We start from the raw sequence: 13,562 nt of genomic DNA on the forward strand, positions 1-13,562 counted from the left end.
TGTTTCTAAAGCGCTTCCTGGTTCTAGCCAGTGCATTCCCACAATCGCTTTACAAATGAACTGATCAGTGAAATATGAAAGATTATTTATCAAAGCACTCGAATAATGAATTTATTTTGAATGCTTGAGTATTCAGCTAGGATAGTTATGGAATGAAACAACATTTTTTCTAAAACGCTCAAAATGTTCTGCTTGTGAGAACAGCGTTTCTGAAAGATAAAGAACATGCTATATGATATTCGTAACAGTACCACTGCTGTCAACATTTGATTTAGGCAAATTCCTGTTTAAACACAGATTAATAACATTTTGAATAAGATGGCCATACGGGTCAAACCACCTCTACTTGTTATGTAAACAGACAGAATAGGTTTTATTTAACGTTGAGCAAATACACCTAGAATAACTCATCTAACGCATATCCGTCATCTATCACCCTAACAGTGTAAACAAAACACTTGAACCACCAACGTTAGCATACGTTCAGCATCTGTATCACCTCTTTCAAATCCATTTTTTGTTATGATAAATATTTCATGGTCAATAAGCCATCCCCTTAGAGGGATCATATCAGAACAAGAAAGAACTAAAGATCAAAAGAGAGCAAAGCAAAAAGCACACAGTGTTATCTACAAAGATATCATTTCAACTGAAGAGCTTTAAGATCAGTAACTACGCTCTTTCTATACTTCGAGATAACCCCTGGCCGCTCAGTATACCCCTGCGATTCATGTTCAGAATGAAAGCCACATCAAACAGCCACATCAGACAGTGGGCTCTGCTAAGGTGTGCTGAAAGCCAAGGGAAATACTGTCCTCATTCAATCGTCATTCAGGAAACAGATGTGTTCAGGGGATAAATCCAGATGGGTGAGCTAAATTGTCATTCTATTTAAACCAGTCCAACTGCCAATAAATATTGATTTAACTTCTCTTACTGTAGTACTACACCTGATTCATTGTATTTCCTTTCTGGAAAGTTAGAAAGAGGATCAAACTTTGCACTTAGTGCAAAGCTTTAAAAATATGTGATAAATACTAGCAACACTGTGCAATCCCCTTTAACAATCAGGGTCCTATGGCATGCACTTTGTATTGTACACTATACTGTACTGGGTTTAAGAGGACATTTATATAGGTGACATGACACTGTACAAAACCACACAGGTCTGAATGCTTCTGATGTCTACTGCTCTGTTATAAACACCACATATTCACTTGACCTGTAATAATATTATTTATTTTTGTATTAATAGCATATACAATCTGATAAAGCTATACAAGATTATGCTGGTGATAGGACTCTGTATTGCATTACGCATAAACCCAAGATAGACCATATATCAAGAACAAATAATTCAATAAGGACTGCCAACGTGAGACTTCCACGGGTCACCACAGATATGTAAGCAGGTTTCCCGGGATCCACCTTTTTTTGCGTTTACATGCCATTGCGAAATACTGTAATTTAACTACACAGGTTATACATAGGAAAAGGATTTGGTTTATTCCTTACTGGAAATACATAGAGAAAATGAGATTGCCTGCTAACCTAGCTCCTTGTGCAGCGTGCACACTGGTACGACACTTCACCTTGCCTGTGTATTTCATATAGCTGTATGCAATGAGGCAGAAAGCCGGTAGGGAGCCTCGGGATGGAGGTTGCTACGGTAACAAACCAGTACCAAAAGTCGTAGAATACAGACCTCCTCTGGTTTCTTAGCAACCCCAGGACACTGAGCTCCAGGGCAGGAGTTGTGGGAGAGGTGCAGTGGGAAGGGACTGGGAGACTGGTGGTCAGTCTGCTGGGAATCAGTCCATATCACCCACCCATTCCAATACTCACTTTATACCACTCATGTGGCATGAAGACCAATGCAGTAAAAGTGCACAGTGCACTAGAAGAGCAGGCAGTGAGAAAGCTGCTGACACTAAGATGTAGATACATGGCTCCATGTCAGATTATTATTAGTATTATCAATCCAAAATCATTGTGCACCCTGCAGGAAAGCTCTTCTCCATTGAAGAGAATGGAGCAAGCTGAGGCATGAGACCAGATGTGGTATCTGACATCTTTACTCTTAAAATGGCGAAATTACAAAATGCCCCATCATCATTCATCCAGACTTCGTTTGTCATAGATTAATGGCTATTATGGGGATGAACAAACCCAGGTCTAATAGACTGTCATTATCTGCACTGCTTCTCCATTCAAATAAAGTAGCGATACTCAAATAGAAACATGTTCATTTAACCAGCTTAGTTATATAATTCAAGGCTTCCTCGGTACTCAAAATGTTTGTAACACACAAGCAAATAAAAACAAACTGTAAAAATACTGGAGTGAATCAAATTCTGCAGTCAATGCATTCAAAATGTGCCTTTGGTGTCTTCTGGTAGCTTGTGGCATCTTATCTCATGTGAATAAAATGAACATTTATTTCTGAAAATCTTGATGCCAGTAATCCCACAGGGGTGGTGTGTAATTACATGGCACTGTTTTAAAGCAGGGACATTACTGTGAGCATTGCTTCTGAATGGAAAACACCAACAACAAAAAAGCCACTAATCCTGTCAGTGCATTTTCTTGATATTAACGGTTACAAAACAGCATTCCATTGGCCACTGAGCCTCGCTTTGTTTCAGTTTCCATGGAAACAAAAAGGAGGAAAAGAGACCGATTAGCTCTGCAGAAAATGAATGAAATTTGCTTTCTTAAGAAGAACAGATCATTTCATTTAAAACCCAGTGATGAACGTAACAGCTGTGAAGGTTGTTAGATCAACTAGGACTGAGCTAGAGAGTTATGAATACTAAAATCTGTTTGTTAACACGACAGAGGCAGGCAGACAGGCAGAAGGCTCCAATATCATTATTATTATTATTTATTTCTTAGCAGACCCCCTTATCCAGGGCGACTTACAATTGTTACAAGATATCACATTATTTTTTTTTTAACATACAATTACCCATTTATACAGTTGGGTTTTTACTGGAGCAATCTAGGTAAAGTACCTTGCTCAAGGGTACAACAGCAGTGTCCCCCACTGGGGATTGAACCCACGACCCTCCGGTCAAGAGTCCAGAGCCCTAACCACTACTCCACACTGCTGTGCTTTAGTCTTCCACAGACTTTAACAAGGAGGATTCGCCTTTATAAAAGTGGGCTTCTATGTTAGCAAAGTGCAGTAAGGAAGAGCATAATCAAATTGAAAGCACAGTAAAGCACAGTCCAGCACGGTAATTTGCAAAGAAGCACGGTAAAGCATATTTCATTTCTTAAACGTTTCATTTGGGAATATTTGTCATGAGAGGCTGTGTAATATTAATGTGTACAACATTTAGATGCACGTGGATATGAATAAATAAATATACACTTACTCTGTGCACATGCTGCAGTATAAACACTGAGTGAATATCTGAATTTTGCCACGCAGACAGTACAGGTGTCAGAGACATTGCAGTAAATCTCCAGACAGACCATTACATTGTGTCGGCATTGTACTGCCTCAGCAGGGCAGCTGAAGAATGTTGCACCTGGAAGCTGACTGCACTAGTTGATTATTATTTAGAATTAGAGATTCCATTCCTTGCAGGAATGTCCAAATGTCTTAAAAATTCTGCAGTGCAGACGGACAGAGAAGGCTTTCACAGTTCCTAAATCCTCCCTGTGCTGTACCTACCCTGCTGAAAACACACCACTCAGAGATATTAACTAGCAGATTTTTCCAATCAGGTTGTGATGTATTGTCTGAGGTACTTAAACTTCGACTTAAAAAAGAAAGAGTGCATTTTAACACAGGTTCTAACCTTACATTTCGAAACACCCAATAAAAATTAATTCTTAACAAAGAAATGTTTCATTATTTATAGAATAATCTAATATCTGTAAACTCTTGCCCTTTCTGAAAGCCTGGTAACTATGGCAACCGAGCTAAGCATGAAAATTCCGCTACTGGCCTTGAAACATGTAGTTACTGATTGACAGACGAGCAGGCATTTTAAAAAAGGCAGTGGTAGTGACATATTTGTACCAAAATGCATGTGACCCTGCAAAAGAAGGTGTAACGTCTTCCACACAGCAGCAATGACCGTGGTAACTGCCCTTTAAATAAACACACTGATAGACAGGCAGTTACTGTTTTCAGGAGAGCACAGGTATTAAGAACAGGTGTGCATGGGATGTTCCAGCCAGACAGCTATTCTGTTTCACAATATAACAGTCATTTTAGTGGCATTCCCACTACAATCCCTTTTCATAGACTCTGCTCAGTGTCTGTTATCTGATAGGATCAGAGTCCATGGTGCTCTGGCTGCAGACAATGCCAGACACTGCTTTAGAGCTTATGTGTAGTGTGTAGGGAGATCTGAGAATGGGGGTTTAGACTTGTGAAACCACACACACACACACACTGAGACACACACACACACACACACACACACACTGAGACACTCACACTCACTCACACACACACAAACAGTCCTAGACAAGTCAAACCGGTTGGGCCTCCTCATAGCCACATGCCAAGAATGAAAACACAAAGCACTATGGGACAGCAACTCTCAAACTGGAAGAGGGGTCTGTTGTTGTTGAAAAGATTCGATTCACTGGAATAAAACTGCATCCACAAGCCCATCCATCTAGCGTGCAAACACGACCCCTCAAAGCGCTCCACACAGAGCTCTCTAACTTATTAACAGCTCTGCTCAGCAGTGTCTTCAGGTAACAGTCGGTCAAAGGGGGATCTCTAAACAGGTGTAGTGCTTGTCAAGGTCTTTACTTCAAAGCGCAACTGCAAAGCAAATTCAAGTCTCACAAAGTTGTTTGTTACTAATAGTTTTGTTATATTATCAGTTTGAATTACATGAAAAGAAGCAAAATGCCCTGGACGAGTGAACAGCAATAAAGAACACAGGGTTCGTACATCAGCGATTTGAGCCCTCAAACTGCCCTCTAGCCCCACACTGTTTGTAGATTTCCTCAAATCTGTGATAATGTACACTCCACTGTTCCTTAATGCTAGTCTGTTGTTCTCATTATTAAAATCTGAATCGCCGAATAGTTCCTTTTTTTTTTTTTTACTATAGCCATAGTTCCACTTGGCATTTCTTGTGGTCCCCCTGTTTTGTATGTGCAGGGAATATTCTGCTGTGTATCATTACCTGCCACCCAGTTTCCACAAAGCTGGATAGGACAACATGTAGTTCTAACTGAAAAAAACCCAGGTGAGTGGAATACGTGCAGACCAACAGAGACCTACTTGGCGATTGCTTATTTGGCACACCAGCGCTAATCTCAGGGGGTCCCTTCCTGGTCAAATAATGATGCAATAAAACGGAACCATGTCACAAGTTTGTCTATGAAAGGCTGCAGTGTTGCTGCCCAGATATCAAGTCTAGTTTTAAATACACAGAATGAGACAGGAAAGAGAACCGCAGGCATAGTTAAAATACCAGTCGAAACGCTTGTTTGTTCTGGCATAGTCGCCATTGTTATGTGCGCTAGCTGACAATGCAGGGAGAGAGGCTCCCAGCTGCACCCTACACCTCTTTGGTTCCCGTCTGCTCGCTGGAGGTTGCTGCAGGTCTATTAATTGATATTATTTGCTTTATAAATCACTGCAACACAAAAGACAGCACATACTGAGCCAGGACTGGGAGACAGGGTGGAATCGTGGTTCTAGGTGTGGAATCAGATTAGTCTCATATCCTATAATGATGTTTTCTAGCATCACCACTGTTCAAAACCCCCTGCCTGGATCTCACTGCTTGGGTCTGACTGAACTCTGATCTATTGCTGGTCTACCGTATGTCGTAAGCGATCTCATGACCCCCAGATGATACTTCTTGTCACTGACAGATTCAATTAGGCAAGGCCTATTTACGTTAAACAGACGCCTCCCCATGCAATTATCTGTGATACCAAAATAGGTAACATTTACTAAAATAAGTAATATGATTTTACTTAAAAATAAAACCATCTACAGAACATTTCTTTTCTTACCTGTTTAATACCCTATTATGCATCTTCTTTGTCATTTGTGTCTTTAATATTGCTTAGATAATGTTTTTTATCACACTCACTACAGTAATTTTTCAATCACTTTCCTAGTGGGGTGGTTTTAGAAATGACTACAGGGGTTTGCAACTGTAAATTTCTTCCCCCTACATAACACTGTGAGTTAGTAAAGTTCAGAGGGACAGAAATTACAGTTGCACATCCCTAGTGGTAATTCCTGGATCAATAACGGTCTAAACCGAAACAACTATAGAGAATGACTGAGGATGTGCGTTATAGGATAAATAAAAGGTAATTTTATATTATGAAATTATGATCACATGTAGTTCTTTACAACTTAGTCTCCCAATACAAGGACACACATATCAGCACAATGTTCTATTTTGAATTCATCACCAGTGCAAAAGATTCAGGATAAAATATGTCCAGTCATCCCTGAAGACGAATCACACGTTACAAGGTGTTCCGCTCTCTTTGACAAACAAAGCAACGTCCTGAAACGGCCCTCCCTCTCTGGGGCAGGCAGGTGTCAGTTTTTCAGTACTAAGGAATGCTCTATTGTTCGTTGTTGTGGATCTCACGTGTGTTTCTATAGCTGGAAATGATTTGCGTCTGCCGTGATCCTCCCTTCACGGCAAAAACCCACAGCTTAATATATTTACTGAAGTATGCATGAAAGTAGATTTTTACAACGGATAAAAAACGCATTGAAAAATAAAGCAGAACATGCTGCTGCAAACCCAAAAGATATTTGAATGAAGGACAGGCAAGAAAACATCTCATACACACGTGTTATACCAACGACCAAACAGGTCCACACACCCTCCCTCACTGACACACTGATAAACACGCATCATTAGCCACCACAGAGCCTCACCCCCATGTGCATTACTATAATTAAGCACACCCTGTGAGCAGGTCTTGACAGGATAGGCCTAAGGCCGAATAGGAAGCAGCTTTGGGAGGACAGGCCCTGGCAGCACCTGCCAGCCTGCCAGCCTCCCCCAGCCCACAGGAGCTGACTCCCAAATTTCAACAGCAAATACACACATTATAAAACCCCTCAAACCAGTGGAAGAACAATATATGTATGATTTGCATGTAGGGTAACTGGTTTGGACAAACACAGAGGCCTGCTGTAACACTGACATCAGGGTGTATGGCTAACATTGGCACCTGGATTGCAGCTTTATTGTGCTCTCCTATACAGAAGTGGGACTTTTCTTATTTACATTAAACATATTTTGAGTATACAGTAAATATGCAACATATTATAAGCATCATGCTATGTCCATTCCACACGGGTACTTCTGTCATATCCAATAAAGCGAAGTGGCCAGTAAGGCAGATATTCTGTAAAACACTGGCAGTAGTTATTTTCCCTGAAAACCTAAGGCAATTTATGCTTTTACACCGTTGATGTGTGTGGGTTTCTGCCTGTCAGTATTTGTTTCTGACAAGAGAGTCACCCTACATTAAAACAGGGAAGGATATCAATGTGATCTCAGCAGCAGGCGGGAGAAAATTCCAGAGAAAACCGATTGATCTTCAGCTATCACATTCCCCAAGCACAAGGGCACCAGGGAGGAGGGGGGGCTGGGTGGGGGAGTACTCTCACTCCCAAAATGATGTTCCCCTTAGCGCCACGCTGCTCTGCTCTGCACCGCACTGCAGTACTCTGTCCCAAGCTGCTCAGTCTGACTGAGCCAGGGAAATAATGCTGCAGAGAGGCTGCATTGCCTTGTCTGTCTGTCTGTCTGTCTGACCACGTGGATGGAATCACAGCGTATGAAAGGTAAGGGGCTGGTACCTGGATACTGACATCTGTCAGGGTCTGATAGCTGCATGGAATCTGTCTGTCTGTCTGTCTGTCTGTCTATTTCACAGGCACAGTAATATTAGAGCAGTGATACTCAACGCTGGCCCTTGAGATCCATTCCAGTCCTGGTCTTTATTCCAAGCAGGTCCTAAATGAGTTAATTGCCTCTTAGCAGCTTCACTACATTCAAACCTGCTTGGAGTAAAACCTTGGACTGGACTGGATCTCAAGAGTTGAGTACTGTACCACTGCACTAGAGAGACACAGTGAGACACTCAGCCATGCCTCTTCCTGGATCAAAACAACAACACTGCCTATCTGTGATACAGACTCCACAACACACTTTAATGACCAATCACAAGAGAAGGAGGCTGGCAGTCTCTGGACCCAATCCAATCTCGTGGACAGTAGGATACATGGACAATCGTTCAGAATGGGGAAGACTGAATATTGAAATGACCTTCATCTTAACTTCCTGATTAACAGTAGCCCAATACCAAGTCACAGGTTTCATCCTTTGGTGTATTATTTACACGACCATTAGCAAGAAGTAATCCCTGTTAAATATGCTCTGAACTGCCAGGAAAACAATTCATGAGACACACTGGGCCATAGAGTCATGACAGGAGCTGTCCTACCAGTGGAGCATCCCATCTCAGACACCAGATGGGTCAGGTTTGCCTGGGTTAAAGGACACAGCTCCCACTCTGTGGTTCCCAACAGCTTCATAGCTTGGTATTGAGGTTTAACCTGACCTCTGGACAGTCAAGCATGGCTAGTGCATGAAAAGCCACAGAGGATGGAGACACTGCCTCCCATAACTAACCCCTCCACTTATCTGCCTCCACTGGGACACCCCCTGGCATGACAAGGGATTCCTACAAAGAGTCAGGGGCGCCGGTACTCCACAAGCAAGCCAAACCAAGCCAAACTAACCTCACACTATCTCTGCATACTGGGATTCGATACTACACTCAGCCAATCAGAGGTGTGCACAGCCTAGTGGCAACCAATCACTATATGATATGCTTCCAAGCACATGATGTTTCTAACCACTATACCACACCAGTCTCTTACCTCATAGGCAACACTGCCTCACCCAAGTCCTCAGCGCTAAACGATCAGTAATATTGCCTCCCACCCCTCATCTCTAGCCGACAGGCCACACTGTCACCTAGTCCTAGACTGTAACCACTAAGTCCCAAAATGCTATGGTACCCAGTCCTAGACGTTAATCATCAAGCCACACTCCCTGTGTATTTGTTACTGAAACTGCAGGTTACTGGTGTATAGAAAATCAGCCTGCTTGTGAATGGGGGAGGGGAACAGTAATTTATCAGAAAAAAAGAAGGTGGGTGCCAGCTGCATTCTGCGTTCAACCAAAACAGACAATGAACTAAAATGCAGTTGCTTTTTATCAAGTGCTGTCGCGATTTACAAATATGTCCTAAATATCTACCCCTCCGATGCTACACAAAGCCCCTCTTAATCTGTACACCTCACACTAAATCCCCCTCAATCTGTACCCCTCTAAACCTCACTGTAACACAGTACCCAGCTATCCCTCAATCTCTACCCCACACCATAACACAACACCGGTTTTCAAAGGGAGTCTCCATGAATTTGCATTTATCTTCATCCTGCTGTGCCTGAGAGCTCAGTGCAATCGAACAGAAAAGCAGGATTCCAAATAACACGTATTTCAAGAACCACCGTGTTATTATCGCACCTGGACCCTGCAGGTAAGGTCGGCTACGGCAAATGGGCTTCGTTTGACAGCTTTATACAGTACCGTGGATAAGCTAAATACACCCCGGCGTTGTATAATTTCTGGAATACTCGATCTCCATACAGGCGATACATGGCGTCACATATACAACAGAAATAAAAAAATTACCAATGAAAAATGCAAGCCCAGTATGAAAACGAAAAGCGATGCGATTTGCAGTATCATAGTCCCCTATAGTATGACATCTCCGAAATATTGAAACTTATTCACCATTATGGTACCAAAAAAAAAAAGGAAAAGCGCAACACTGAATTGACAGCAACATTTAGACAGTGTAACAGGATCATTAGGGGGAAAAAATGAAGTCAAAGGGTAAATGATAAAGTCAGAAGGGAAATGGGTAAAATATACTGTTGTGCAAGCCTACCTTTACCAGGAGATCCGTCTGTCAGTGTCTCCTGATGTGAATCATTGAGGTGGGTGCGTGCAATTCAACCCGGACCGCCACCGCCCCGCTGCTTCTTTTCCCTACCACAGGAGATACTCCGAGAGAGAATGAAAGAGCTTGAAGAGAGAGAGAGAGCGGGAGGGAGCGAAAGAGAGTGAGAGAGGCGCTTTCCTAAGATCTGAGCTCACAGAGACGAGATCGTCTATGTGAGCGAAGCAGGCTCTGGGCGCATTAAAATGCAAGCGACTGCCTCTGTCTTGCTAACGCGACACCAATAAGAACGTCGGTATGACAGTTCCACTGACTCACAGCTCGGGGATCGATTTGATCTTTCTTTCTCTATCGTTTCTATGTTTTCTTAATTGTTCTCCCACAATCCTACAGACAGCTTGGTCCAGGTCACTATATAAAATTCCAGAGTCTGCAAAAATGGAGAAAGTGGGTGGTTGCGAAGATAAAGTAAACACAGCAGGAGCAGCTACTGCATTTGCACCAAAGAGGCGCTGCCAAGGCGTGCGTACTACTATGATTGTCTAAGCAAAAGTATTACCTGCTGAAAGCCACGTTTATCTGCATTAAAAAATAATAAGAAGGTAATATTGATTTGTATTTATTAATTATAATACTTGTTTATGTTGAACGACTGCGTAAACAAACTATACATATGTGCGTTAACATTAACTACAAATGCGCCACTATCTTAACAAAACAGATACAGATCCAAACCACTGCAATAACAACAGTCAGAACGCCTTGTTTGACAGCATGATACGTGTGTTTTGGGAAGGATTGCAGCATGACGCAATACTGCTCAATAATACCTCCCAAGCTCCATCATACAGTATTCCACAAGGGAATTATTTTGGTCTAAATGATAATTAAACAAAGCATTATGCTGGATAGCTGTGCTTTAAAGGAGGCGAGTTTAGGCTTGTCCTAAGCACCATAACCTGTGGAACTGAGCCCGGTCGACAATGGATACAGGTTATCGTGAAATGGGTTAAAAACACTTACATACACATCACGCTTTCTTAATAGGAGGGCGTTGCTATGTTAGTGTTTGTTTAATACTGAGTTGTACCAGGTGGGGTGTGCTCAATTGAGATCAAAAACACACCACCGGCACGTCCTTAGCCATTTACAGATCAAGAATAGATATGAATGAACTGGGACAACTGATACATAATAATTATATTAGATCAAATATTATTTATACTTATTTGTAATTTTTGTAATCATTTTTAAAAATGAAACTTCAACACGTGATATTTTATACTTATTTGTACAATAATTTTGAACATGAAACTAGAACAAATAAGATAAAAAAAACACGTGCTTTTGTATCTAAGAATTATGCAGATGCTGTATGCAGTGCCTAAGACTCCTCTGGAATTATATTGCTTCGGCAGTAAATGTATTGCACGGCTGCATTTTCATATTTGTATGTATCTGTCTATTTTCTGTACACAGTATTTTCTTTCTGTACACAAAAAAAGTCTAGGGACAGTAAAAAAAAAAAAGTCTGTCCCTCACTATCAGGGACAGGTGAGAGGTGTGGAACCTAGCCTGGTCCCTCAGAGAGAGTTGACAGCAGGGTCTTTGAAACACGTGCCTTCACAGAGAGCACTTTGCTGGAAGCATCTGAGTTCAGCGCACTGGAGGAACAGAAGGCCTCATTCATGCACGTCGAGAACAAGCGAAGATCTGATATCACAACTCACTGACTCGGAGAGGGGTGACAAGTGCCGACTAAAAATAAACAGCCTCTCGGGGATGAGGGTGAAAAACAGAACATGTGAAGACATTTAAGCAGACTAAATCCACATACGATGCAGCATCTCCATTGCAGGAATGTATTGCCACTTCTTCAGATGAATTAAACAGGAGGAGCAGGGGGGGGGGGGGGGGGGGCTACAGACAAAGGGATTCAGCTTCCAACACCAGCTATCCCTCAACTTTCACTAGTCCATACCTGTGCTGTGCTGACAGACTGACAGACAGGCGTGGAGACAGACATACATATGCACGCACACACACGCATGAACGCGCCCGCACACACACACATGAACGCACACTCACACATGCAGGCACGCACGCACACACACATGCACGCACGCACTCACACACGCACACACGCTCGCACACCCAGGTTAAGGTCCAGAGAGAAGGCTCGTGAGAGACATTCCCGCCCTGCATTTGCAAACCAAATGAAGGCCTGTGATCCAGCAGATAAGCCTCGGCTGCAGCCTCCCCTTCAAACACTGCTCTGCTGTATCTGCTCTGTCTGTCGGTGTTTTATTTCAGCTGTGCAGTGCTTTGGAGCACTCAGTTCATGAAAGGTGCTTTAAAGTAACTCTCTTGTTGCTGCTTTAAGTAACGCTCACAGAAGCACACGTGCATGGGACTGCATTGCCTTTGATACAGCTCATATTAAGCAGAACTGGGTCTGTTCAGTACTTGGCTGGCAGACTCCCAAGTAACAAATGTTATCAAGTAAAGTGCTGGTGTGAAAATATAGTTTTCAAAATACGCTCTGCTGTTGTTTGTAATTCTCTTGCTATGGGCCTGGCCTGCTATTCAGGTGGGCGTGTCACCTGTGATTTATGAGCAGGTGTGCAGTTGGGTGCATAGCAGGAAATACATGTGACCCTGCAATTCACAGAAGCAAAAGAAAGTGTAAACACATCAAAAAGGAGAACCTCCATTTTACAATGTTGTGCTCGTGTAATATTGAGCAACTTTGCCTTTAAGACCATTTTCTTTATTGCCAGTCCTTATCGTCAGAAGCCAAAAGCTATATCCATACCCAACACAGTGAGAACAAAGGAAGAAAGGGGCCATGCTTCTGATATTTTGCTTTCGTTATATTATATTGCATATGAAATTCAGATACATGTCTTCTTCTGTTAGAGAGACCTGTTATGAAAATCAGATAGGGCACATCCACTGCCGTGGGAAAAGAAATATAATGGAATGAATCCCTCACGATGAAAAGTGAAAACAGATTGACTCGGAGAACGAGTGTGAAACTTCTTAATTAGTGACTCAAGGACTCGACTCATATGTATCGACCCAGGCTGCTTCACATTAAAGCCAAGATAACTCATTACTGCCCCTTGTTTTTGACAGAATTTAACAAATAAAGGGCAACAGAGCGACACTCTTAAAGCCTCTCAAAGCAATGTACACGTTTTGATTACCAGGCGTGGAATCTGTAAATGGTAAACGCAAAGCTCCAAGCTATTTACTCTAGTTAGTCATTAGCACAGTTTTTCAGAAAGGAGAAACGCACCCAATATAAAGTTACCTAACCATAAATAAACAGGTGAGACTTTCGATTCAGGGGCTTGAATGAAGTATCAAGTCGTTTCTTGTTCATTTTAGATGTTTACTTGGTGGGTTTTTTCATTCAGAAAAGAAATTGGATTTGGAATTTAAAAAGCTTTGAGAATCTAGCCCAATATATGCTGGATTTGTTACCTTTTAAATATTAGACTTCATTTTTACACTGTATCATGCTTCTGCTCTGCTTTCTCTCCTCCTCTCCA

The 13,562-nt window shown here is 42.1% G+C and overlaps 1 protein-coding gene across 8 annotated transcripts in view; it reads right to left on the bottom strand.

Annotated features, from left to right (window-relative positions):
- LOC117428543 (band 4.1-like protein 1) overlaps positions 1-10,837 on the bottom strand; it is a 41,610-nt gene extending 30,773 nt beyond the window's left edge. For 3 of the 8 annotated variants that reach the window (XM_059003652.1, XM_059003651.1, XM_059003648.1), the window contains exon 1: positions 9,994-10,832. The gene's annotated coding sequence lies outside the window, so the exon portion shown is untranslated. Of the gene's footprint in view, positions 1-9,993 lie in introns of all 8 variants that reach the window. The other 5 variants (XM_059003655.1, XM_059003654.1, XM_059003650.1 and 2 more) reach the window with 4 other exon arrangements.
- Positions 10,838-13,562: the final 2,725 nt, after the last annotated feature.

The sequence above is a fragment of the Acipenser ruthenus genome, chromosome 29, assembly GCF_902713425.1.
Source record: "Acipenser ruthenus chromosome 29, fAciRut3.2 maternal haplotype, whole genome shotgun sequence".
In the NCBI taxonomy this organism is placed as follows: Eukaryota; Metazoa; Chordata; class Actinopteri; order Acipenseriformes; family Acipenseridae; genus Acipenser; species Acipenser ruthenus.